The following is a 26952-nucleotide window of genomic DNA, read 5'->3' on the forward strand; positions in this document are numbered from 1 at the left end:
GGGAAGACCAGTGCTACAGTGGTCCCCAATCTAGCTGAGAATGGTGAATCAAAAAAATATTGCTACTATGGGGCGCCTACATGGGGCACCTGTGGATATTGAAGGGGCGCGCACCATAGCTGATTTTGAAGTGATCAAAATAGTGGATGACAGTAAACCATACCCATCACTATATGGAATTGATTGGGAATTCGATATTAAGGTAGTCATCAACCTTAAGAAGCGCAGTATAACATTTGAAAAGAAAGAACTAAGGGTTATTGTTCCATTGGATCCAACCAAGGGTGCACGATACAATGAACCATTCCACGATTTTGATGAGGAGGATGATATTGAGAAGATCTATAAGCTGAATACGCAAGATGAGGATTGGATCAACCCTACAATGGATGGAAGAATTATGTGGGAGAAGGACAATTCCTGCGATTCAGATTCAGATGTTGAGCTCGAGCACTGGAAAAATAGGTTGCATGAGGTGGATTTGTTGCGATGCAACAAGCTTACAAAATCACTCCGATGTATATCCACTGAGGTATGTGACTTACCATATTATGATGGTTTAGAAGATGTCAATTTATTTCTGGATAAATTTTAAAGGGATGTACCGGAGGAAAATCGATTCTAGGCATTAGACATTGCGTTGAGAGCTACGACTGGAAGATGGTGGGGTACACATAAGAACAACTTTGTCGATTGGAAGGAATATCGGTGGATGATGAAGTTGCGGTTTGGGTATGCCAATACCCACATTATGAGAAATATATAGGGAAGGATGATCCGTGTGAGCATTTAGCTCAATGGAAGAAAGCATGGGGAGAAGAACCACAACCAGAATGGGTTCATATATTCTTCCACACTTTGGATATGATTTCGATGAACTGGTACCTAGAAATGGAGTTGTGACATGGAATCTCAGAATGGGATGTTCTGAAGGAAAGTTTTGTGCTCAATTTTAGCTTTGAATATGGATTTGAGTGTATGCATGAAGCGTTACAGCAGATCAAAGCTGAAATATTCAGAATACCAAAAAATCTACTAGAAACTCGAAAAAGACACACTTAAAGACAATTCCACATGGGAATAGGGAATTTGTACAGGTAGTGCCTCCAAACTCTACCAAATTTGAACGAGTACCCTATCAATTGGATGACCTACATTAATGGTAATTTAATATTTAGTTGTAAAGGATGATGGACACAAACAATATTGGATCAAGATTCATGATTCAACATTTAATGTTTGACTTTAGACATTTTTATGAAGACAAAAATTCACTAAGGAATCTGCTGTCCCAATCTGAGACAATGGACTATGGGATCCCAAAGTGTACCCACACTCGCTCAAAGAAGAGTTTCATAGTGCCCTATACTATGATACTCTTCTTGGAGGGTGCCATAGTGGCCATATTAGAGAATCTGTTGACAAACTTGTTGCATGGTTACAGGTAGATTGGAGTACACAGCTCTGCCATGCACTCGAATGCTACAATGTAACCACTAAGGAAGGTGAAGAAGATCCTAGGAGCATCAACATCCCTGAGTCAGAAGGACAATGCGAAGTCATAAGGCCTAAGGTGGAAGTCCCTAATATCTCAAAGCCTTTAAAGACCAAGTAGGTGAATATTGGATCGAGAGCACTACCGAAGTTCGCAAACTTAGCCGATTATTAGGATGAAGACAAAGTAGACATGGGATTATCAGGACTTGTTTCCCACCAAGTTCTCTAATCTTAAATGGATAGTAGGGGATTTGGGTGTCATGAAGATCACTATGAAGCCGAGTACGAAGCTAGTGAAGCAACGCCCTTATCGATTGAAACCTACGTACAAGAAAAACGTGTGCACATAATTGGATAAGATGCTTGGAGCTAGGAATATTGAGCCTGTGGAAGAATCAGAATGGGTTAGTTCTATGGTGGTTCAAGAAAGAAAATGCAGGGTGAAATTTGGATATGTGTGAACTTCAGGAAGTTGAATCATGCTTGTGTCCACGATCCATTTTCTACGCCATTCACGGACGAAGTACTTGAAAATGTTGGAGGTTAGGAAGCATATTCATTTACTAATGGGTTCTTAGGGTATCATTAGATCAAGATCGTGCTAGAGGATCGGAGTAAGGTCACCTTAGTGACAAAATGGCGTTGTTTTTAGTATACAGTTATTCCTTTCAGACTTAAAAATGCCCCTGAAATCTTCTCTATCGTGGCAGTCGCAGCCTTCAAAGAATTTATTCACAAGTCTTTTGAGGTTTACTTCGATGATTGGACAGCAGTTGGATTCATAAGAGACATGTTACTCATCTTCACCTCATGTTGGATACTTGTCAAAAGTATTAGATATCCCTTAATTTGAAGAAATGCATATCTTGCATGCCATATGGGATATTGTTGGGCCACATAGTTTGTAAGTAGGGGTTAATGGTAGAGCTTGCCAAAATTGTATTAATTATTAATCTGGACCCTCCAAAGAATGTCAAACAACTACGTACAATGTTGGGCCATATAAGGTATTATAGGAAGTTTATCAAAGAATATGTGTCGATCACTGCGCCCATGGAAAAAATACTGAAAAAGGATGCAATATTTGTTGGGACGAGGACTACCAGAAAATATTGGATGTCTTAAAGGAAACGATGGTCACTGCGCCTATTATAGTATTTCCAAATTAGAAGAAGGAGTTCCATGTACATGTAGATGCTTGCTACATAGCACTAGGAACTGTGCTAATCCAACCAAGTGAAGGTGATATTGACCATCCAATAGTGTTTGCAAGTAAAAAGTTATCAAGGCCAGAAAATAATTATTGAACCATAGAGCACGAGGGACTAGCAATGGTGTATGCACTTCAGAAATTCAGGCACTATTTGTTGGGAGTGCACTTCAAGATGTATACTTATCATTATGAGTTGAAGTATCTAGTCAACAAGCCTGTGTTGGGGGGGGGGGATCTGTCGATGTTTCTGCTCTTTCAAGAATATGACTTTGAAGTAATTGTGAAGTCAGGGTGACTGAATGCTGGACTAGATCACCTCTCATCGATTGAGAATGGTGACGAACCTAGAAATCTAAAGGAAGGATTGCCTGATGTGAAACTCTTTGTTATTCACGTCACAGATGATCATTTCATAGACATCATCCAATTCTTGTATACAAGTACAACTATTGAAGGGTATACGACACAACAAAAGAAGGAATTGGTGGTCCGAACTGCAGATTTCTCTATTATCGTAGGAAATTTATATAAAATGGGGTTCGATGAAATATTGCGTAGGTATTTCTTGAAGTATGAATGAAAAAGTATCCTCACAGAAGCACATGTAGGGGTTATGGGAGGACATTATGCAGGAAGAGAAAGTGCGCAGAATATTCTACGCACTAGACTCTAGTGGCTCATTGTGCATAAGGATTCCAAGGCTTATTGTAGGGCATGTGATGTATGTAAGAGAATAGGGAGGCCATCGTGTAGAGATGAACTACCTATGAACTCACAAGTGCCATTATAGGCGTTCAATAAGTGGGAAATATACTTCGTGGGGCCAATTAGTTGCTAGGAAAGTAGACATGGGCGAGATACATCATTATAGCTACCACATATTTAACCCAGTCGGTTGAGGGGCAACGTGTAAAGGATTTTAGTGCAGCTATAGCTGCAAAGTTAATTTTTTAATATATCATGTGTTGGTTTGGATACCCTAAGATCTTGATGAGCGATAGAGGTTTGCACTTCTTGAATGAGACAATTGCTACTTTGCTCGACAAATTCTAAATGTATCACTAAAAGAGTACGCCATATCACCCTCAAGCGAAATGATTGGGATTTGTGTGTACCAAAAGAGTACGCCATATCATGGAGATAGCCTTAACGATACTTGCAATGCAAAGTGAAATGATTGGGATGTCCATATACTAGCTATTCTATGGGTGTATAAAACTACCTGCAAGAAACTGAATGGACAAACACCATTCATACTGGTTTATGGACAGGAAGTTGTAATTCCGATGGAGTACATCATGCCAAGCTTGCAGATAGTTGTAGTTACAGAAATGGCCGATCGAGATACCATAGAATAATGCCTCATGTAGCTAGTTGAGTTAGAGGAAGATCGCTTCTTAGTGAGTTTCCATCAGCCAGTGCGGAAGGATCACAAAAAGGCATGGCATGATTACCATATCAAACAACATGCTTTTAATAATGGAGGTTTGGTATTACTATATGACAGTAAGTTCGCGAAGTTTCTGGGGAAGTTCCACATATATTTGTTGGGGCCATATATTATTAAGGATATTACGGATGGAGGTGCAGTTCGGCTCGTGAAGCTGAATGGGGAGCTAGTTTTGGGAAAGTTCAATGGGAACTAATTAAAGTTGCACAAGGGTGATCCCTCCCCTGCACGATGAATATATGGACGCAGGATATTCTTAGTACTCCAAGTAGTTGCAAGGGAGTGCAGGACTATAAACTACATTGATACAAGGATGGTTGCACATAGTGATTGGGATCCATGACGAATCAAGGGAAGGCACAAAGGACAATTGCAATGAAGTAGCTATGCTAGGATGGTGGGTCCCACACAGCCTAGCCAAAAAGTGACCATTGTAAGCATTGTAGCTGATTGGATGGCGAGTTTTTCATTAAAAGGAGCTGGGGGTGAGCATTTATTGAGAATATCTTTGAAAATATGTCACCAAAGATGCATTAATGACTGGGATTTGGAGGGAATAAATGGATTTGAATTCAAATTGAGCTATAAATACAACATGCCGCTCCCCATTCTAACACTTTTTTTCTTGAGAATTGACCTTAAGATTTTGTGCCTGAGTTTGTGCTAAGAGAAGTATTGTATATGTGACAGGGATTGGGAAAGTATTAAGGAGCAGATTTCACAACTAGGATTTGCAAATTTAACTAACTGGAAACTAGAGATATTCATTGAGAATATTAGTGCAAATCAACCTAAGAGAAAGCCGACCGAATCTATACCTAAAGGGTTTCCCACTACTGTGCCTAGGTTGTTAAGGCCTAACCCATCTACTTCCATGGTGGGAGATAAGATGTAGAAGAAGTCTCTGCAAGGACCAGTGTGGTAATCGTCGCAAAAAAGTCTGACAAAAGTCCGTCAGAAGGGAAAGATGGATAGGTCCAAACAGTCGACAGAGCCCCTTGACCTGGATGAGGAAGAACTGCATGGAAGAATATAGGAGATTGATGCAAATGAGGCTGAGCCAATTACTTAGCTACCTCCGTATATACCACCGAGAAAATCCATGGCTAAAGTTCCCAAAGATCTGGATGCAGCAAAGTTCATGGTATCTACACCTTTGCTGCCAGAGAATGTGCCATTTGAGGGTAATTTTTTGGCCCAGATACTGTATCTAAAAATGGAGGATTGTGATTTGGGGGACTATGTGAAGTTCCCACAGCTAGTGCCAAGAAAATACCTAAACAAGCTATATTATGAAGAATTGGAGGTCACCTGATTAGAGCCGATGAAACGGGTGGCTTGAGTTGGGTGCTCGGGGTTACTGAACATGTTGTGGGTGCTATATTTTAATAAGACCACTATCAACACAGTTTGTGTGCCTAAAATTTTGACGCTAGTGCACGATGGGTGCCTCTAGTTGGGATGCCCCATCTCAGTCACTGATATGATAATTGAATAAATTTGTTTCCATACCAAGGAGTGTGCCCTATGGAGGTATTTATAGGAAAATCACAGGAGAAAAAATTCGCAGACCAAATGAAAAGTGGTTTTGGTTTGGTGAAGAAGTCACACAGATATTCCATCCATTCAATCTCAGATGGCACACTATAGTTCGTTGCATAACTTTTGGCAGGAAAAATCATGAGGAAGTGTTGTGCGGATGATGTATTGGAGCTAGTCGTATCTTTGGCTTCACAATGCACCAAAGGAGTCCAATACAATTGGGCTCAATACTCATGCCATGAATTTTTGGAATACTACTGAGAGGCCCAGGATGAGGGCAAGGAATTCCATTATGTGTGGTTTTTGATGCTGATCGTGTTGCTGGCATGGATGATTCCAGAACAAAGTTAGCTCCCCTAACATGATTCTGATCTACGTAAGGCTGCAAAGTTTGCTTCGTTGTGGGAAACTAAACACCCCGAGCGTGTCATGGATATGAATATATTTTTGTTTTTATTTGAGTCATAACTAAGAATGATGATTAACCAGTGGCCAATTTTATCACCAAATTTTCACAGCAATACCTCAATATCACAGATTTCAAGGCAGATTTTCATAATCTGCACATCCACGAAAATAAAGATGTCAAGGGTACATGGCACAAGTTACCATGCTTAGTCACCGAGGATGATATTTTAGGGGTTGTTAGTAAGTGGCCAATTGACTGGCTCACCCCTTGTGATGCTAGCACAGGTACCAGTAAGACTGTTGAAGGTGAAAAAACACATACTACAACAACGACCACAATAGCAAAGGAAAAGAAGAAGGAAGCATAGAAGGCTTCCACTAAAGAGAAGGTTGTGGCAAAAGAAAAGGTCGAGTAGCAAAAAGAAGTTGATGGAAAGGAGAAAGAGGAAACAAAATAAAGGGTCTCTACATTAGTCGTATGCTAAGCTTAGCAAGTGCAGTTTCTTTCAGACATAGGTGCATTACTTGGGACATGTCATTTCCAAGGAAGGCATAGTAGTAGATCCAGAAAACATAAGGGCCATCATAGAGTGGCTAGCTTCAAAGAATATGGATGAGGTGAGATCATTCATGGGATTGGAAGGTTAGTACAGGAGGTTCATCAAGAACTTATAATGGATTGCGTATCCTATCACAACATTGCAGAGGAAATGTAAAAAGTTTGAATGGAAAAAGGAGTGTGAGGCCATTTTTGTGCAGTTGAAGCAGTTGTTGACACATGCACTAGTGTTAAATATTGCAAATCTAGACAAATAATTTGTAGTATGCATAGATTCTTGCAAGAGAGGACTTAGTGGAGGCCTTATGCAGGAAGAAAAAGTAGTGTGCTATGAGTCACAAAAACTGAATCAGGACAGAAAGAACTATCTGACACATGATCTTGAGATAGAAGCAATCATACATGCATTGCATATGTGGATGAACTATCTTCTTGGTAGGAGGTTTGTATTGATGAGTGATCACAATGGGTTGAGATACTTATTTGACCAATCGAATCTAAATATAGGAAAGATAGATGGTTGGCTACCCTTAGTGAGTTCAACTTCAAGATTAAATACATTAAGGGAAAGGAGAACCAGGATGTAGATGCTCTTGGTAGGAAGGTACAGGTAAATCATATAGAAACTATAAGATTTTATGGGATTGAGTTACATGATAGGATCTTGCAAGTAGGACAACGAGATGTTAAGTATATGGAGATTATGCACATGTTACAATAGAGTATACATATAGGTATAGGTACAGGTGTTGGTACATGTATAGGTACGAGTATAGGTACAGGTGATCAAGACGCAGATTATTGTCTCGCAATAGATGGTTTGGTAAGATTTATGGACAAGATCTATGTGTTGAATTGCAATGAACTCAAGAAGCTTATCTCGAGGGAGTTTTACATGAAGCCATACATGGGTCACTGAGGATATCAAAAGATCTTGATGGTGGTGAAGAAGTTATACTATTGGCTAAATCTGAAGAAGGAAGTCGTTGAATTCGTGGCTAGGTGTTGGGATTATCAGTAGGTGAAGGCAGAATGTAAGCACCCAAGTGATCTACTATATCCTATTGTGATTGTGTAATGGAAATGGGAGGTCATTTCCATGGATTTCATTATAGATCTTCTGATTACAGTGAGACAACATGATTCTATTATGGTTGTGGTCGACAAGTTGAGCAAGGTATCTCACTTCATTCCAGTGAAGACTACATATTCAACTAGTGAGGTGGTATAGGTTTCAATCAGGGATATCATGAGATTACGTGGTGTTCTGAAGAAGATTGTGTTAGATATGGATGCAAAGTTCACTTATAAGTTTTGAAAGGAGATATTTTCATGTTTGGGTACAAATTTGGACTTCAGTACAACATATCGTCCGCAGATAAATGGACAGGCATGGAGGGTCAACAAGATCATGGAGGATATGTTGAGGATGTACGTGATGTATTAGCAAAGAAAATGGGAGGAGTACCTTCAATTGGTTGAGTTCAAATACAACAATTGTTATTAGAAGTCATTGAGGATGAGTCATTTTGAGGCATTGTATGGATAGAGTTGTAATACTCCCATGAGCTGGAGTGATCCAGTGAAAAGGGTACTTATTGGACTGGATATGTTGTAGACATGGAACAAGAAAAGAAGGTTATAACAAAGAATATAAGGGCAATACAGGATAGGTAGAATAGTTATGCAGATCAACACAGGGTATTCAAGGAGTTGCAGGTTCGAGAGGATGTTTATTTGTACATCAAGCCTAAGAAGAGCTCTTTTAGGATTGGATCATGTGCCAAGTTGGCACCACGGTTTTCCGAGCCTTTTGACATCCTTGAGAGGATTGGACTGGCCACCTATCGAGTTGCACTACCTCCAATAGTGAAAGTCCAGGATGTTTTCCATGCTTCATTGCTTAAGAGGTATATCAAGGATGTTGATCATTTTATTGATTGATCTATATTACAGGAGAGAAAGAAGGAAAGTTCCAACCAGAGCCGTAGTGCATCTTGCAGTGGATGAAACTGATGCTCAGGAACATAGCCATAAAGTAAGTTAACGTATAGGGGAAGCACTTTGGGCCTGAAGAAGCTACATGGGAGATGGTGGATTAGATGTGGGCCATGTATCCTTATTTGTTTTACCAATGGAGGCAAAGTAATTTTGGTTTGATGTTTAATATATGTTTGGCATATGTCTTATATCTACATATGTATATGGATGTAAATACTACCATGAGCTAATTTATAAATCTCCAATAGGAAGTATGGTTGTTAACCTGTCATGATTGTCATGATGTTTTTCTTTTGAGGAGATCATTCATTGTAAATACTGCACCGGGCTAAGTATAAAACTCCATGGGCAGTATATTTAATTTTTAGTGGTTTGGCTAAGGTCATGGTGTGGTTTAACACTGAGGTTGGTGTTCCCCAAGGGGGAGGGTTTTGTAACAACCCTAGTGAAAATTCCATGTAATAAAAGTTAGTAAAGGAAAAATAAAACCATGGTTAAGGGACACATATTTTGAGTTGAATGTTGGGAAAATATATCCTAGTGGGCATCACTGGATGTGTTTATGGCTAAAGTAAATTAGCAAAGGCATTAAAAAAGGCAAAAGACATTTTTTTCACATTTATTTATGAAAATAAAGGAAAATAGGAGAAAATGGAGGTGAAAGGTCAGAACTTGCACGTGAGGAGGAAATTGAAGGAAAATAATCGAAAATGAATAAACTAGAGGCATAATTGATAAAAAAGGCTTCTAAGGATTAGTTTGTAACCTTTTGTCAGATCATTTTTGGAGCTCTCATTATTCACTCTGTCTCTCTCACTCTTGGACACTTAGAGTTTCTTGGAGCACTCTAGCCTTGGAGTAAGGAAGGAAAAACAAGAAAAAGGAAAGGGAAGGAAGCAAGGAGCAAGCAAGGAAGAGTAGGATCAATAAGCTTCAGCATGAATACTTGCAGGTAACATATTGCATGTGTGATTTCCTAGATGGTTTTCAGATGCACGGCTTTGCATGTTGGTGTATGGTTCTCTTGTTGTTGTTGGCATGGTTTTATCGAGTTATGATAATGGTTTTCATCCTATCCTTTCCTTTTTTGGACAACCATGGTGTGATGGGATTGTCTTCTTGATTTTGAGCTTTGGAATTGCCGGCTGGTTTTAGAATCCGGAGTGAAGGTTGTATCAGGAAAATCCCAAAGGCCTAGGAATCGCTTGATTGGGTTTGGTAGGATACACAGTAAACCCTAAGGGAGGAGTCTCGGTTTAGAGCCTAGTAATCTAGTGTAGATTGCAGTAAAGCCTGAGAGACCAGTGTCTCGGCTTAGGGCCTAGTGATCTAGTGTGTATTGTGATAAATCCCAAGAGATAAGGAGACATGAAATTCCTCAAGGAGAGTGATGGAGTCAGGAGGCATTCCGAGTTCAGTTTGGCTTTTTTATCTCGGTCTCAGTTTTGGTGAGGGTAGAGGTGGTTTAACCTATAGACTCCCTTGGTTATTTTTGGATTTTTTTAGCCATGAGTTCCCACATTCGTGCTTGGAATGTGGCATGGGGGTGACTGATTTAGAGAAATATTTGGTTCAGCCATGTCTATCTTCAAGTGGTACGTCGAAGTCCAGAACTTGGTTGGATTTTCCTATGTTTAATAAAAGCTAAGTTCTCTTTCATTTGTAATTATTAATATGTGGATTTAATGAGTGTTATCTCATTATTATTTTCATGGTTTAATGTTGGTTATAAGCATGGTTATATGACTGGTTATTTTCATGATTGTTTCATGTATTTACTTGTAACTCAAAGGATAATGGATGAAAGATCTAATTGATGTGGAAACAATTAAGGGGAGAGGGTGGTGATCCTTCTTGTCAACTCTCATATGATTTATCATTCATTTATGCTTTGTCTTGTATTCATTTCTTGTAGATTGCGCTGATGCCAAGTGTTTGACAAAATGTTAGTCCCAGTTGGAGATGGTCACGCTTAGTCCTCGAGTGACTTTATGATTTGTAAAAATTGGTATTATGTAAATCATGGATTCTGAAAATGTCATTGAATTCTTGGTAGCGACGTGGGCTCTTGGCCTGAAAAATGGCTCATGTCCCGGGATGCTAGCACAAGACTAAGCCAGTGTTGTGCTAGCATCTCGTGGACACTGGCATATTGGGAGCATCGAGAGCCCTCTGGATGCTGGCATGCCCATACCATAGGAGAGTTTGGGGGTTAATTGGTTAAAAAACAAAGTGGAACTAAGGGGCTGGTTACCTCAGAGGTTGGGATGGTTCATGAGGGTCTTCTTGTTGATGTGGAAGGTCTGTATGTTGTTTTTCCATTGGTTCCACTTCCTTAAGGTGACTTAGGAAGTTGAATCATATCATAGTAACTTCTCGTCACATGTTTACCCCAGTTGGCTGATTACTTGGGTAGATGTGGCAGGAGCGTTTTACATAGGGCTTAAAGGTTGGAGGAAGAGAGTGCTTGAGAATGGCTTGCTGAAGTGGGGGCAACAATGTTAGGAGGAAGCTCAGATTTTGACAACTTATTTGTATCCATTTTATTTTTTGGTTGTTTTCAGTTCCCTCCTTTCTCTACATTCTTTTCTTTATGAATTGCATTCAAGCATGCTATTGTAAAATTTCTATATTCATTCCACACTTTTCACTTGAAAGGTATTTGGTCGTAATTTACCTATTGAATGAAGCTCAAGTTATTAAGAGAGATTTGGATGACTTATGAGAGACCATGTTCAAATTCTACTTCTCCTTAAATTATAAGACATGTGAACATTCTCTCTTTGGGTTCTACTAGATCTATATATTTCTAGAGGTGTTTCCTATATTTCATATGTGTCCTCATTACAACAATGGAGATGGAATTTCATTTTCTAAGTTAAATTATGGACTCCTTAAGCTCGCATGAAGTAATGACCACTTTGGAAGATCAAATCCATCTCTAAGTTTTCTTCAAACAAAAATGAAAAGAAACTCGTTATGAAAAAATAAAAATTCAAGGCTTCCTTTTAGCAATGAAATCCATCTTTTTGTTAATCCACATATTAAGAGGAGGAGGAAAAATGCTAGACAAGTTGTGGATAAGACCTATGTCTACGAGTTTGAGATCCATAAAGCAATATTGAGCATAATGCACCTGCACATTTGGACTTCAAGTTTTATATATATATATATATATATATATATATATATATATATATATATATATATATATATATATAGATTATAATTATTTTGAATTTAATAAAATAAGAAACATATTCCTCATTAATAACATGAACTCAAGTAACACATATATTTTATTATACATTGTATATTTTGTGTAAATTATTTTAATATAGTTGTATAGTAATTAATACACTTCCACCATCATACATTTCACATTGTTAAGATTAAAGAAAAATGCAAATGACTTAAATCATAATTTTATTATTATTATGATACTAGATCCATATTAACTCTGAATCTATCAAACCCTTGAGAGCGAATAAATCTGTCAAGGTGCAAATCTCTCTTTTTAGTGCAAAACTTGAGGAAAGGCTTGCACCTTTGAATCTAGATTTAATATAGATCTAACATGGTTTAATATATATATGTGTATTTCATGTCTTTAAATAAATTATATTACATAACAATAAAACTATTACATAGAAATTCTATTTCCAAAACTATAGTTATCAAGATATAAAAACTAAAAATAATAAATAAATAATTAACTCTATGACCTCAATTTTATTTGAACTAATTGTAATTTTTTATATTAATATAATTCTTTAATTAATTTTTTATCTTATGTAATTTCATCATATCAAAATATTTAAGTCACTGATTTTTTTTTTATATATTTTGTTTAAGTACATTGGGTTAGGATGTTATTATAAGTATTCTTAATTTCTCAATAAATTGTTATAATAATAGAAAAAATATCATCATCTATTACTAATACCACCTATAAAAAATATCATCATCTATTACTAATACCACCTATAAATATCATCATCTATTCCTAATGCCACAATGTTACTAATACCACGTGTCATTGGTAACCAAAAAACACCCATAAATAACGTTCATACGAAACATGTTCATCTTAAAAAAAAGTTAATCCATCAATTTCATTAAACCAACATTTTGAAATAAATCTTGATTTTCGATTGCTAACTCTTATTAAAAACATCCTAAAATATTGGGGATGACTTATTTTACTCAAAAGTTTAATTGGTAACAAAAAAAACCATAAATAACGTTCATATGAAACATGTTCATCTAAAATTTTTTAATCCATCAATTTCATTAAACCACATTTTGAAATAAATCTTGATTTTCGATTGCTAACTATTATTAAAAACATCCTAAAATATTGGAGATGACCTTTTTTATTCCATAAAAAAATTCGTAATTTTATTAATAAGAATGACATACTTTACTCAAAAGTTTAATTAAATCATTTAAATCCAATGACCTAACACTCCGAGTTCCACATAAACCTTTTCGGAATTTAGGGAAAATCCACCGAAAAAAAGGCTTCAATAACCTCAAAAGAAACATGAACTTTAATACCAACTATGGAGACGCCTTTGAAAAGAGTCACAGTCAGAGACTCTCTTAGCAAAGAATCTACATGCTGGCTAATATTTCTCCAATTTGCTTACCATAAATGAATTAACTTTACCGCACCATAGTTATTCCTGCAACACTTTCTATAAGTTTCAGTGGTGGCATCATTTGTGAAGAAACTGATAGTTGTATTGTTGAATCCAGCTTTTGATGTACTCGATTTCCTTTGCTTTCTGTTCTTTAAGCCATTCTGGATCACTTGGCAAAGAAGGAGATAGGTCTAGACAATGGGTTCCTGCCATCATAATGTATCCACCAGAATTTCAGTCTAGATTTGCTATATGAATATTCAGTCTTTTCCGAAATAATATTTGCGCTTACCCTCTTTCGTAGGCAGCGCGACGATACTTTCAGATATATTCTCCACCACACTGCAATTCATCCCGTTAAAAAATGCAAACGATTATAACAGAAGCGCTAAAAGTCTAAAGAAGTCTCTCCATGTAAAAACTAATAACTAATGTCTTGTGAATTAACCCCCACTGCTCCATGGATCCCTCAAACCATTCGAGAAAATGATGTTGCTACAGAAGTGTTTCAGCACCTTTCTTATGTCCTGCGTGCACACAAATTATAATAAATCACATTATAAAAGCTTAGGCCAGATGTATGCACATACATATTGATAAGTTAATCTACAACGTACACGGCCGCCATATTCAGTTGACACCCAATCGGATCTGGGAAGTACTCCATATCTCCTTTTGCAATCTTCGGCATAGGACTTTAGGTCAAATATCTTAAGGGGAAACATTGTTTTATTCGGATTCTGGGCAATCGGAAACACCATTTCCGTGCACGTCTACAAAACAGACAGATTATCTCCGCTTAGAGCATGCCTGTAAATTACAATCAGATTATCTCCTCACAGCTTCATATTAAATTTATTAATCATGAAACACATTCGCAAACCTGCCAGAACCATGGGTAAAACTGATCGGGAAAAAAACCTGGCAGGCAGGACGGGGAAGCTTTTCCGGCTACGGCTGACACCCGAACCAGAATGTCGGTACCTTCGGGAGCGCTATCGATGATGTCGCATATCTACAGTACCAACGATGTTAATATTCATTTCCGAACAAATCTTCATTTTCCACTGTTGAGAAAAAAGCGAACTTAGAACCGAGTGTGGAAAGAGATAGTGTGCAAACTTTTTAGATTATTGATATTAAAAAAACTTTTATGAATATAAATATATTTAATTTTAAAATCTAATAATATACATTTATTCAATTGAGGCTTTTGTGATCTATATCAATCAAATTTTTGAGATAAGTTTTGGGCGATAATCACATCAAAATTTATTTGCAGAGGCGTTTTGAACCAACAAGTGTGGTTCATCGTCACGATAAGATGAAGAACCGGATCCAGGCATAATAGAGAGATCATTCAAACCGTTTTTTTCTCTATTTAAGCTATACTTAAATCTGGTTCTTCATCTTGTCATGACCATGAACCACACTTGTTGGTTCGAAACACTGTCCTGACGATGAACCACACTTGTTGGTTCGAAATACATCGACAAATAAATTTTGATACCGAAACCCTGTCTCAAAAATATACATTCACCTTAAATTTATCAAAATCTTAAATTGAGTTATATTTATATTGAAGATAAACTGGATATGTGGTGGTAATAAAATTATTCACTACTTACGCGTATGACCTCAGCATAGTCGTATTGTGCTACTTGTTCGTACATATTAATCAGCACATCATGCAAGGCCTCTACATCAGTTACATTGCTGAGAAGCACCACAGAAAGAGAACGATCTGATCAGTGTGGAGTAAAGCAGACGGATAAAATATTTTAAATCTAATTTTCTAATTCTTTTTGAGTTTCAGCTTACGTGCAAGTGTTAAATATGTTGGACAAATTTTGGAGGCCTCTGGGCTGAGAAGCAAGTCTGTCCATTTCGCCCCACGAATTCTTAATTGTAGTATATGTTGGGTATTTTTCAACGGGAAAATACCAAAACCACACAAACAAACACCACAGAGCCAATGTTCTGTTTCCACTGTTGCAGGATCCTTTTGCACAGGGAAGCTTTTAAAACAAATTAACTCAGAACACAGCATTACACAGTCACAAAAACACTTCTATTGATTTAAATACATGCCTGATACAAATACATGCCTGATACACATTCATCCTCTTTGCTGAGAGGGATTTACCAAAATTACTTTCACCCATCAAAACTCTGTTTTTACCTGAGAAATTACTGTGCTGGGTTTACTGCAGTAAAACCCATTTTTACATTTGCTGCTGTGAAAAACATTTTACACATACTGCTGTAAAATATTTTTACATTTACATCTGAGTGAAATCCCTTTTTTTTTCATTCCTGGATTTTCACATTACATAAAAACTTATGCGTTCTTTTCTTTTTGCATCTCAATGCAAATCCAATTCATTAATAAAATCTATGCACTACTGTGCAATGTTTTCACCTGCTTCATGTGCGCTCCCCTCATTTTCATTTATGCGCTGCCCTCATATTTATTTATGCACTGCTGTGCATTCAATACAATACCACACAAAACTTGCTGGAGCTCTGCGCGGCCACTACTCCATTACATTCTTTTCCCTTGCTCTCTCTTGCGCATACAGTACGCAGCCTCAATGAGCATCACAAAAAAAACTCACACAACAACTGCCCCAACGCTGCCACAATACATTGTTATATATTGAAACATACAAAATACATAGTGCGTATGCACAATGCACAAAACTACACACACCATAAACTCTTTTCTACGACATACATATGAAACATATATAAAAAAATAAAACTATACGCCCATGACCATTTAAAACGGGCCTCCACCAAACAATACGAACAGCATTAAAAACCATAAGTTCATCCATCCGGCGGTCAACACAAAAGTCGTTTACGCCACGCAAAATTAAATTGACGCAGGCCCGTGCACCTTCAAGGATCGACGGCTGACAACAAGCAACCAGATCGGACAATGGAGATTGATATTGGAAGGCAGTTTAATGCTGAGCTTTACCTCCCGATATGTCAGAGATGCTGATGTCAGGTGAGAGCCACGCGTCTTCACCAAATCGCATCGGAGCCCTTTGCCGGAATATTCTGTTGCCGGAAGGTTGGCGCGATATGTTTCAGGCGGCCGGAAAACACATGATCCGTTTCGCTGCTGAGATGGCGCCCGATGCTGCCCACGTCCGCCTGCAACTTGCAGTTGGAATTAACATTCCAACACTCCCCTTTAATTTCAACTGCTGGGCGTTCAAACATACCCAAACACTTCCTCACATAGAGGGATTCACCAACTGCTTCTGATGCAGTTCATAAACAAACAAAGTTGTCTTCCTCTTAATAGAGGGATTAACCTGAAACTGTGCTTAAGAGCACCTTCCTCATGACAGAGGGATTTACCTGTGACTGTGCTGAAAAGCATCATCCTCTCGATAGAGGGATTTACCATGTGTATGCTAAAAAGCATCTTCCTCTGTCATCTTGACAGAGGGATTTACCATGACACTGTGCTGAAAAGCACCTTCCTCTTTAACAGAGGGATTCACCAAATGAATGCTTCAAATGCAGTTCCAAAACAAACAATCATTGCACTGCTGTGTGTGCAAACTCATTACATTGTTCTTTTATGCTGATGCATATTCTCTGCTACACTGTTGTGCCATCTTCTTTACTGTGTCCACCCTACACTGCTGTGTCTACACTTGCTATTGTGTTGCTGCACTTCACTTACATTTCTTTCCAAACTCTGCATTGCTGTGCATTCTTCAAAGACATAATACTCTGTCTTTTCTGGAACAATTACACTGTCCCAATTGACAAATTTACACTGCTGTGTGTAAACATTTCTTACACTCACTGCTGTTGCATATATTGCATTTCAATTCAATGAACAACAAATTCATTACATTTACCTTTACTGCTGTAAGGAAAATTTCTTTTACATCTGCTGCTTTCCATTACCTTTCATTTCTTCAACAAAACTTCTTGTTGCTGCATTTTCTTATTTGCACTTCTGTGTGCTTCTCCTTCTTGCCATCATGTTGCTGTCCATAACTTCTTGCTGCTGTATTTTTCATATTCACTGTTGTCCATACCCATAACCATAGACTGTCATCCCTGGGTTTTTATTTGCTACTGCGTTGCCTCTGCAATTTGCACTGTGGCTGCCTTTTGTTTCATCATACTGCTGTGTGCCCATACTCTTGGCACTTCATTCTCCACAAAAAATAACACAGGCTGCTGCCTTTTCTTATGCACCCTTGCTTCACACAATCTTAGTCTTCATTTTTTTTACACAATGCACTACTGTGCAATTCCTTTGGCTTTCTGCTGCCACACACATTCTTATACATCTAGTGTGCATTAAAAATCTGCTGTCCCTGTTTTTCTTTATGCATTTCTTTGCATGCTGCATTGCAAAAAAAAACATTACATTTTTCACTGCTGTGTGAAAAATTTCATTGCATTCTCAGCCACTGGGCATTTATGCTCTGCTGCGTTTTGCTTTCTTCTCATTTTCTTCTCACTGCTTTGCATTTTCATTCCCAATACAAAACATTTCATCTGTTGTGCATTACACTCATTCTGCTGTGAGTATATTCTCTCACATTACATAGAAGGAAACTACCTTCCATTGCCATGCAAAAATTCAAAACTGCTGTTCATTCTAATCCATGTGCTCCAAAAAAAATTTCCAAACTGCTGTTTTGTATTTTGTCTTCCCACTGCTGTGAGGGTCTTCTTGCTTTGCATTTTTCTCTTATCTGGCTGCTGCTCTTTACATTTCAGCGCTGCCATCTTTTCTTCTTTATGCATTTCTGTGCATATTGCATAAAAACAAAGCAAAAACATTGCTGATTTCATCACTGCTGCATATTACCTTTTAGAGGGATTAACAAAGATTTCATTTGCAATTGCTGCGCTGCAATACATCCTCCATCAACAAATGACTATTAATACAGTTCAGCAAACAACAAAAAAAATTCAAGCTCCCCTTTAGTGTATGCTTTATCTTCTTTTAGCAAGTTTTCTCAAAACAAACTTAGATCAGCTGCGTTGCTTAAGGGGCTTTCACACTGTATTTCTTTTCTCCTCCATACTTGTGTAACTTTCTTCTTTTGCATGGGTCTAGCTTGTGTAAGAGCCCATGTCAAGTTACAGTCACGTGCCATATGCCCAATGTTATGACACTTGAAGCATTCAACTTTATTCATGAATAAGAATTCATGATTTCTTCTTGTGAAATTATTTCTTGGAGATTGTCGGGGACCACAACATCTATCTCCATGAAATGCTCTACAGTCTTTTGCCATATGACCAAAGTTTGAGCAAGCATAACAATAACCATAAAATGAACTTTGGTACCTGGGAGATGAAGGTTTTCTTGATGCACTTCTGAAGCCTTGCTGCCTTGAGATCCTTTGATGATAACCATTGCATCTTGCCTCTTTGACATCAGCTACATTTCTTCTTGGAGTTGGTTTTCTACTTGGAGCAGGATCTCTTCTATTGCAGCCTTCATTTTTCTCCTTGCCTTTGCTGGAACTAGGAGCATCATACCTTCTTTCTGGCTTCTTCACATCTCCTTTGCTTAAAGCATCCTCATCCTTGTTTGAGGGTTCACCTACATACCCAAGTCCTGATTTATCAAATGGAGATCTGTGATAGCTGAGCATGTCATCCAAAGCTTGAGAGCTCTTCATGATCTTGTTCATCCCTTCAACCTTCTTCCTGAGGAGGACAATCTCTTCTTCTAACTTTTCACATTCATTATTTTTCTTTGCTAGTTGTTCCTCAGTCTCTTCTTTGCTACGAGTAGCTTCAGCTGCTACTACTTTGAAGGAGATAATATCTGTCTTCATTTTGGAGATTTCTTCATCTTTTGCTTGACTGCTCTTCATTTTCTTTTCAGCTCCTTGTGCCTGCTTCCTGGCTTCTTGTAGTTCGGACTTAAGGGAGGAGACCTCAACCTTGTACTGTCCAATCTCTTCCACAAGCTTATTCACTTTCTTGTGTCTTTGTTCAAGTTGACTTGTCAAGGCATCTGCCTGTTTCTTTGCACTATTCAGCTGATTTGTCATGGATATGACTTCTTCATGATGTTTCCTCTTGCATTGATCCAGCTCCTTCTTGAGCTTGGCAAGCTCTTCATCCCTTTCTTTTACCTGAAGTTTGATGAGGTCAACCTTCTCATTCTCAGCTTCTATGATGGGTTCTTCTTGACTCATTGTCATGGTCAGTGCTCCCTTTGCATGAAGGTCATGCAGTCTGTCCCATATATCCTTTGCTGATGTATGTTTTCCTAGGTTCTTCTTCACAGAATCAGGGAGTCCATTCAAGATAGTCTTTGTTGCTTGTGCATCATACTCCATGGATTCTTTATCCATCTTGCTATCATCAATCACTGACTCCCAGACTTCAATCCCCTCAAACATTAGGAAAGCCCTCATATTTATTTCCCATACATCAAAGTTTCCATCAAACTTTGGGGTTTCAAATAGAATGTATTCTAATGGATTGCCTTCTAGTTTAGTAGAGGGGGGAGACACATTTTTAACAGCCCTGGAGGCTTTCTTCTTTGACCTTGCCATTCTTTTCTAGGCTTTAAATACTTGACTGTTTTTTTTCTTTTAAATAACTGACTGTCTCTATAACAGTAACTCAAAAACTTTGAGAAATACCTGAATCCCTTTGGCTGAAACTTCACACAGCTGGAGAAACTTTACTGCTGCTGCAACACCTTCCTTCAGCTTCTTTGAGTCTTCAAAGAGCCTGGACTAGCTCTGTCACCATCAAAGAGCCTGGACTAGCTCTGATACCACTGTTGGGTATTTTTCAACGGGAAAATACCAAAACCACACAAACAAACACCACAGAGCCAATGCTTTGTTTCCACTGTTGCAGGATCCTTTTGCACAGGGAATCTTTTAAAACAAATTAACTCAGAACACAGCATTACACAGTCACAAAAACACTTCTATTGATTTAAATACATGCCTGATACAAATACATGCCTGATACACATTCATCCTCTTTGCTGAGAGGGATTTACCAAAATTACTTTCACCCATCAAAACTCTGTTTTTACCTGAGAAATTATTGTGCTGGGTTTACTGCAGTAAAACCCATTTTTACATTTGCTGCTGTGAAAAACATTTTACACATACTGCTGTAAAATATTTTTACATTTACATCTGAGTGAAATCCCTTTTTTTTTCATTCCTGGATTTTCACATTACATAAAAACTTATGCGTTCTTTTCTTTTTGCATCTCAATGCAAATCCAATTCATTAATAAAATCTATGCACTACTGTGCAATGTTTTCACCCGCTTCATGTGCGCTCCCTTCATTTTCATTTATGCGCTCCCCTCATTTTTATTTATGCACTGCTGTGCATTCAATACAATACCACACAAAACTTGCTGGAGCTCTGTGCGGCCACTACTCCATTACATTCTTTTCCCTTGCTCTCTCTTGCGCATACAGTACGCAGCCTCAATGAGCATCACAAAAAAAACTCACACAGCAACTGCCCCAACGTTGCCACAATACATTGTTATATATTGAAACATACAAAATACATAGTGCGTATGCACAATGCACAAAACTACACACACCATAAACTCTTTTCTACGACATACATATGAAACATATATAAAAAAATAAAACTATACGCCCATGACCATTTAAAACGGGCCTCCACCAAACAATACGAACAGCATTAAAAACCATAAGTTCATCCATCCGGCGGTCAACACAAAAGTCGTTTACTCCACGCAAAATTAAATTGACGCAGGCCCGTGCACCTTCAAGGATCGACGGCTGACAACACGCAACCAGATCGGACGATGGAGATTGATATCGGAAGGCAGTTTAATGCTGAGCTTTACCTCCCGATATGTCAGAGATGCTGATGTCAGGTGAGAGCCACGCGTCTTCACCAAATCGCATCGGAGCCCTTTGCCGGAATATTCTGTTGCCGGAAGGTTGGCGCGATATGTTTCAGGCGGCCGGAAAACACATGATCCGTTTCGCTGCTGAGATTACGCCCGATGCTGCCCACGTCCGCCTGCAACTTGCAGTTGGAATTAACATTCCAACAGTATAACAGCTCTCGTTGGCATCCTGTGTTTATTAAACATAGAATCACAGCCATAAGGTCTCAGATAATTGACGATTTGAGAGACAATATTGATGAATGAAAGAAACATACTCTGAAATCCTTTGTAACAACGGCGAGGAAGCTATAGTCAGGAATGAGGTTGTGGAACAACAGAGTTGGGGCGGAAGACGCCAGTGCACCTAGTATAATGTGTGGGTACTTCAAACGAAGCCATGCAGCTAACACTGCAATCGCACGGTCATATATTAAAACTAAAAATAAAGAGGTGAATTAATAATCGGTTTGAACTACGACATGAAATGAAATGATTTACTTCCTGCATATGATCCGCCAAACACGATCACTGGGCTATTTTCCGCTGATAAATTCTTCTTTAAATCTGTAATCAGAGTCGCGTAATCGGCCAACGCTTGTTCGGAAGTGAGATAGCCATACGTGCTTGTATTGACCACGGGATTTAATGGGTCACCTATTAAATCCAGCTGGGACTCCCCATAATACCGATGCTACATAAAAATACGAAACAAAACGAAGTTTAAGATCGGAGGAAGGGTTAAAAGAAAAACAAGGAAGGCTGCGAAGCAGCTAGTCCCTGCACATAGTTCTATGTAGCCGCCTTTGAATTCGTATACTATGTTTTGATGTTCAGAGATTGACCAGCAGCACTATATGCCGACAGTTTCCCAACTAGATCAGGAGATTCAGAGTTGATGTTTGAACGCAAATAAGCAGCTTGGCTTTCAATCAGGTTTTCTTCCCGGAAATCTCAAGCCTAACATTTCTTTAGGCTTCTATAACACTCTACTTATCAGATATTTTCTCATATCATACAAAATCATGGTTTTGTTATTGCCAATTTCATGTTGTTCAAGGAAGCATGTGGAACCATGAGTAGCTTAATTTCTCTGCCTTATTTGAAGAACATAATGTAATGGAGTTTGACTTATCAAGTTTCACTTTCAGAAAACATAATGAATAATAAATACGTTGATAAATGTTTACAAAACCAAGTACATGGGCTGTCGTAGGCTTCAATTTTTAAGAAGTGCTAGCAAGAGCTAAGAGCAAAATGCAGCTTCTGTATACCAGAAGTTTTAAACAGGAAAGAAAAGACAATCTGAGGATAAAAAGGCATGTTTGCAAGGCAGAAGAAATGTATTCCTGCAAATAGGCTCGTTTCAATTTAATTTAAACTTGCTAACATTTCACAATTAGAAATCATAATAAGACAATTCATTACCCTGGACAGCTACAGGAAACTAATTTCACTATTTACAAGATTTCTCCCCAGTAAGAAACTCTTCATGCTATAGCAGGAGATATAGTGGAGTAAGTTACTCCCCGCAGATTTGAAGTAGTTCTCAGAAAAAGAGAGTAGACTAGTTCACCAGTTTCAGTAATACATAAATCACACAATTGCAATATATATAGTCACATGAACAAGTTTCAGTAATACATAAATCACGATTCAAGATACACCAGTTTATGTTGCTAGCCCAAAATGACACAACTGCAATAGAAATAGTGACATGAGAATACAAGACAAGCACGAATGCTAACAATTAGGACATTAGTGCCGCAGTCGAGCAGAGACGATAGAAGCATAAAAAATGCGAGTTGCAGCACCATGGCGGACCCAAATGCATATTTGAAGCATCCGTCGTACACCTGTAACAGAGAAGGAAGCGGGGAAATAAGACATGTGAAGAATACAAGACAAGCACGAATGCTAACAATTAGGACATTAGTGCCGCAGTCGAGCAGAGACGATAGAAGCATAAAAAATGCGAGTTGCAGCACGATGGCGGACCCAAATGCATATTTGAAGCATCCGTCGTACACCTGTAACAGAGAAGGAAGCGGGGAAATAAGACAATGCGTAAGATGATGCAAAAGAGATGTTATTGTTTTTTTGGTTTCTTTTTTCTTTGTCTTTCGACTTTTACGATGTCAATAATCAGAAGAGTCATGAGAATAAGTGCTAAGAGAAACAATGTTGTGAGTTCAGTAAGTTGGCTTATGCTAATGGATTCCATGTTATGTGAAGCGGGGAGGTGTATGTGAATATCCAGGTGCAGAAGAGGCCAATTTATACAAAAGTTCAAATCAATGTTTATCAACAAATAACAACCTGATTGCAAAAACCGAGATGGTGGTTTCACTTAAAAGGTCTACCCTGTCCCCATAGGTGTACAGCATGCAACCACTTTCTTCAAAAAAGTTGAGATTAGAGCATCCATTTACTGTACATTCAGGGATTTTAGATTGACATGACCCCCATCAGGCTATTGAATGTGCACACAGCCAGTTGCACTGATCACATATCTACGAACTGGGTTCGAATCCAGCTATGGATAAAAAAGCAGTCATGCCTGCAGGGTGATGCGTTCCATACACCAAAGGAGGTATGTCAAGCCACTGTGTCAAATTCAACTCAACACAGAAAACTGAAAACTGAAAACACTTTCTATTTCGCTCAATAGGAAAGTTTGAAGTTACAGCTGCACATCTTCCTAGTTTAAATTTAAAAGTATCTTTCCATACCATAAATAGCAAGATTAAGAGTATAACCATGCCCAAAATGGTTAGTGACAACAGTATTTATAGTAAAGCCATTGTGGATGAAATTCTGGATAGATAATACATCTAGATATGGATACATTTTCCTATCATAAATAGGAGTGTCTGATGCAAAGGAGAAGAAAAAGTGAGGATCTATAGTTAAGAAGAAATTCTTCGAGATTTTCTCTAACAAACAAGAACAGGCACAATATAGATAGGGTAACACTTATCAGTAATGTGGAAAAGCATTAATTTTCATACACCATGCCAGCTCTGATTCTCAATGTATGAGATACATAGTTTTCCTAAAAGCATTTGAAATATGTGTACACAGCAACTATAAGCATTTGAAATATGTGATGTACACAGTTTGTCTCTGGCTTATATAATGTAATGGTAAATATAATGCAACACAGAGAAAATAACAATATAGGTTCTGAACCAGATAAAAAAACAAAGATATCTCACGAACTTATGATATGCATCACAACACGGCTTAATAAAAATAGATAAACGGAACATAGATCTCACCACAACAGCTAAGAGCAAAAGGTAGGCAAAGCCTTAATGACAAAACTAAGACGGACAGGAAACAAATACAGCCTTCCTCCATCAAATTGAAAACTGAAAACACACCAAAATGGAGCATCACAACACGGCTTAATAAAAACAGATAATTCTCAAGCAATGATCCATTGCTGCAAACTATGTAAAGGAGTGCCCTAGCCTCACATAAAAGCAGCAAAAACATTCCATAATGGATTGTTAAGCAAGCTAATGGTTAAAATTAAATTCATTGAAGAAAAGCATAATGGCTAACCCTGGTAAAGATAGGGGAGTTGCTGCTGCTCATGGAGAGCCACAGGCATTCAAGGATGAGTACAGATGGGCAAGTCTGTTCTTATCTAACTTATAAAGTTATTAAATTCATTGAAGAAAAGCGTAATTATTCATCTGTGCGAAAGAAGGCACTGAAGTTGGGGGAAACGGTGGAGGCTTTGCATAGTTATTAGTACTCTGGGAATTCGACCTGTAAAGAGGCCGGGATTGAGCATTATTACCTCCTGTCTGAGAATTACTCATCTGCTGCTGCTGCTTGATTCGATGACTGACCTCCGCCCTGCAATAACAGATCCGTAAAGCTGCTACTGTTATCGCCGACTCCTTCCATTCTGTTCCGTGGATCAGCAGAGAAACAAGCGCACCATTCTACATGGACCCTGTAAACCTTCGGCAGCTTTTGTAAAATGCTCAAACAAAGGGTGTCGAGGCTCTGAGAGAAAACCCTTCAACGAAAAAACATTTAAAAAATGGAGAGCCCTGCAATCCATCTAACGCCCGAGCACGCGTGGTCTCCCGGATTGTAATACAGTAAAGACATACCAGCGGAAAAAACGATTGGGACACTTGAGACTAAACAATCTGGATAGTGACCGAACTGTCGCCTCTCCAATGTAGTCCATTGTAGTTCCCAAACAGCAAAATGATTTTCAGACTAGCTGAACTCATCGAGCCCGCCGATAGAACCTCATTACCCACCCGTCAATGCCAGCCGAGAGACAGCGATGCAGCTGTTAATACCCTGCAACAACACCTGGACAACACCTGTTAATACCCTGCAACCTTAGCATATACTTTACGAAATAACGAAACCTGTTTACCAAATAACGAATTAATGCTAGCATTAACGCTAACGGTTGACGGTCAGGGATAATGAAACTGGCCATAATTTCCAACTTAACCTATGTTCGGGCCTCTTCCGCCTCGGGAAGAGGCCAAATAAGATGAGAAAGGTTAAGGCCGAATCCGACTTTGGTTATGTGCACAGAACACCTCACACGACTTTAGTATAAGCGCCGTATAACAGACGGGGAAAGCACTCAACTAATGCTAAGTCGGCATTGAACGATTACAATAGTCCCTGCCGGATGCCAGATGGCAGGGACTAATAAAGTATAAACAAAAACGATAAATTAAAATAAGGGAAAACAGGGGAAATTCGAAAGTCAAAACGGATTAAATTGAAAAGGATTAGCTAAATAGTAATTTTGAAAGTGAACAAGTTTGTTACTGTTAACAGGTGGAGGTTAATTTTGTAGGTCTGTTCGGTTCAAGTGTTTTAAGATGAAAGTCATTAACTTAAGTTTGTTCAAATCTTTTCAAATGAAACTTGGTGATCTTTTTAATAAAATATCCGGAAGAAAATTCATTGATCTACTCAATGCTTTTACCAGAGATTAAAAAATTAGCAAAATAAAATTTGGAAAGATAAACTTTATACCTCGACAAAGAGGAGGAGTGCTTTGAAGTGGGGTGCATTCTCGATCACGATGCCGCAGCCACCACCTAGGACTAGAACATCGAGATTATCCTCTTCTCCCCTGCAAACAAAAATGGGAGAGTTATTGAGAGGACCACCCCAGAAAGTTTTGTTGAGAAAATATCTCTGTTGAAAGGTGCGAGACTCTGAAACGAACGAAAAATGGTCGAGAACTTGAGTGTAATTATGTGTCTCATATCCATTCGACTGGGCAACCACATTCCGCTGCTTCCGCAAATCATGACTACGCAATCTCACAGACAGAGGATGGGCCCTAAAACAATCAATAACGCTACACCCCGTTACAATTACCAGTAGAAAGATAGCGATTCGAAAATTATAAATCCCGAAATCCATTTTTTCTCCCTACTCTCGCGACATAAAAGCATATACACACCACAGCTCTGAATATATTCCCAAAGGGCAAACCTGCTTCCGGAATACGAAACGTTCATGAACTTCTTGCATATATATAATATTTTCAGCGGGGGAGACAATGCTTATTTTATTAAATGGTAAGATGTCGTTAAAAACTAGCATATATATAAAAGAAAAATATTTAGTTAATCTCTAGATTTTATGGTTGAATTCAATCCTACATAATTAAATTATATTATAAATACATTATGTGATATTTTAATTTGGTTGATATGA

General features: G+C 38.3%; 1 pseudogene; it reads right to left on the reverse strand.

Annotated features, from left to right (window-relative positions):
* Positions 1–13391: 13391 nt before the first annotated feature.
* LOC149258880 (uncharacterized) lies at positions 13392–26655 on the reverse strand (annotated as a pseudogene).
* Between the last annotated feature and the right edge of the window lie 297 nt (positions 26656–26952).

This window comes from Pinus tabuliformis, chromosome 6 (assembly GCF_031772625.1).
Source record: "Pinus tabuliformis cultivar Carrire ecotype Pingquan chromosome 6, CPIR1, whole genome shotgun sequence".
In the NCBI taxonomy this organism is placed as follows: domain Eukaryota; kingdom Viridiplantae; phylum Streptophyta; class Pinopsida; order Pinales; family Pinaceae; genus Pinus; species Pinus tabuliformis.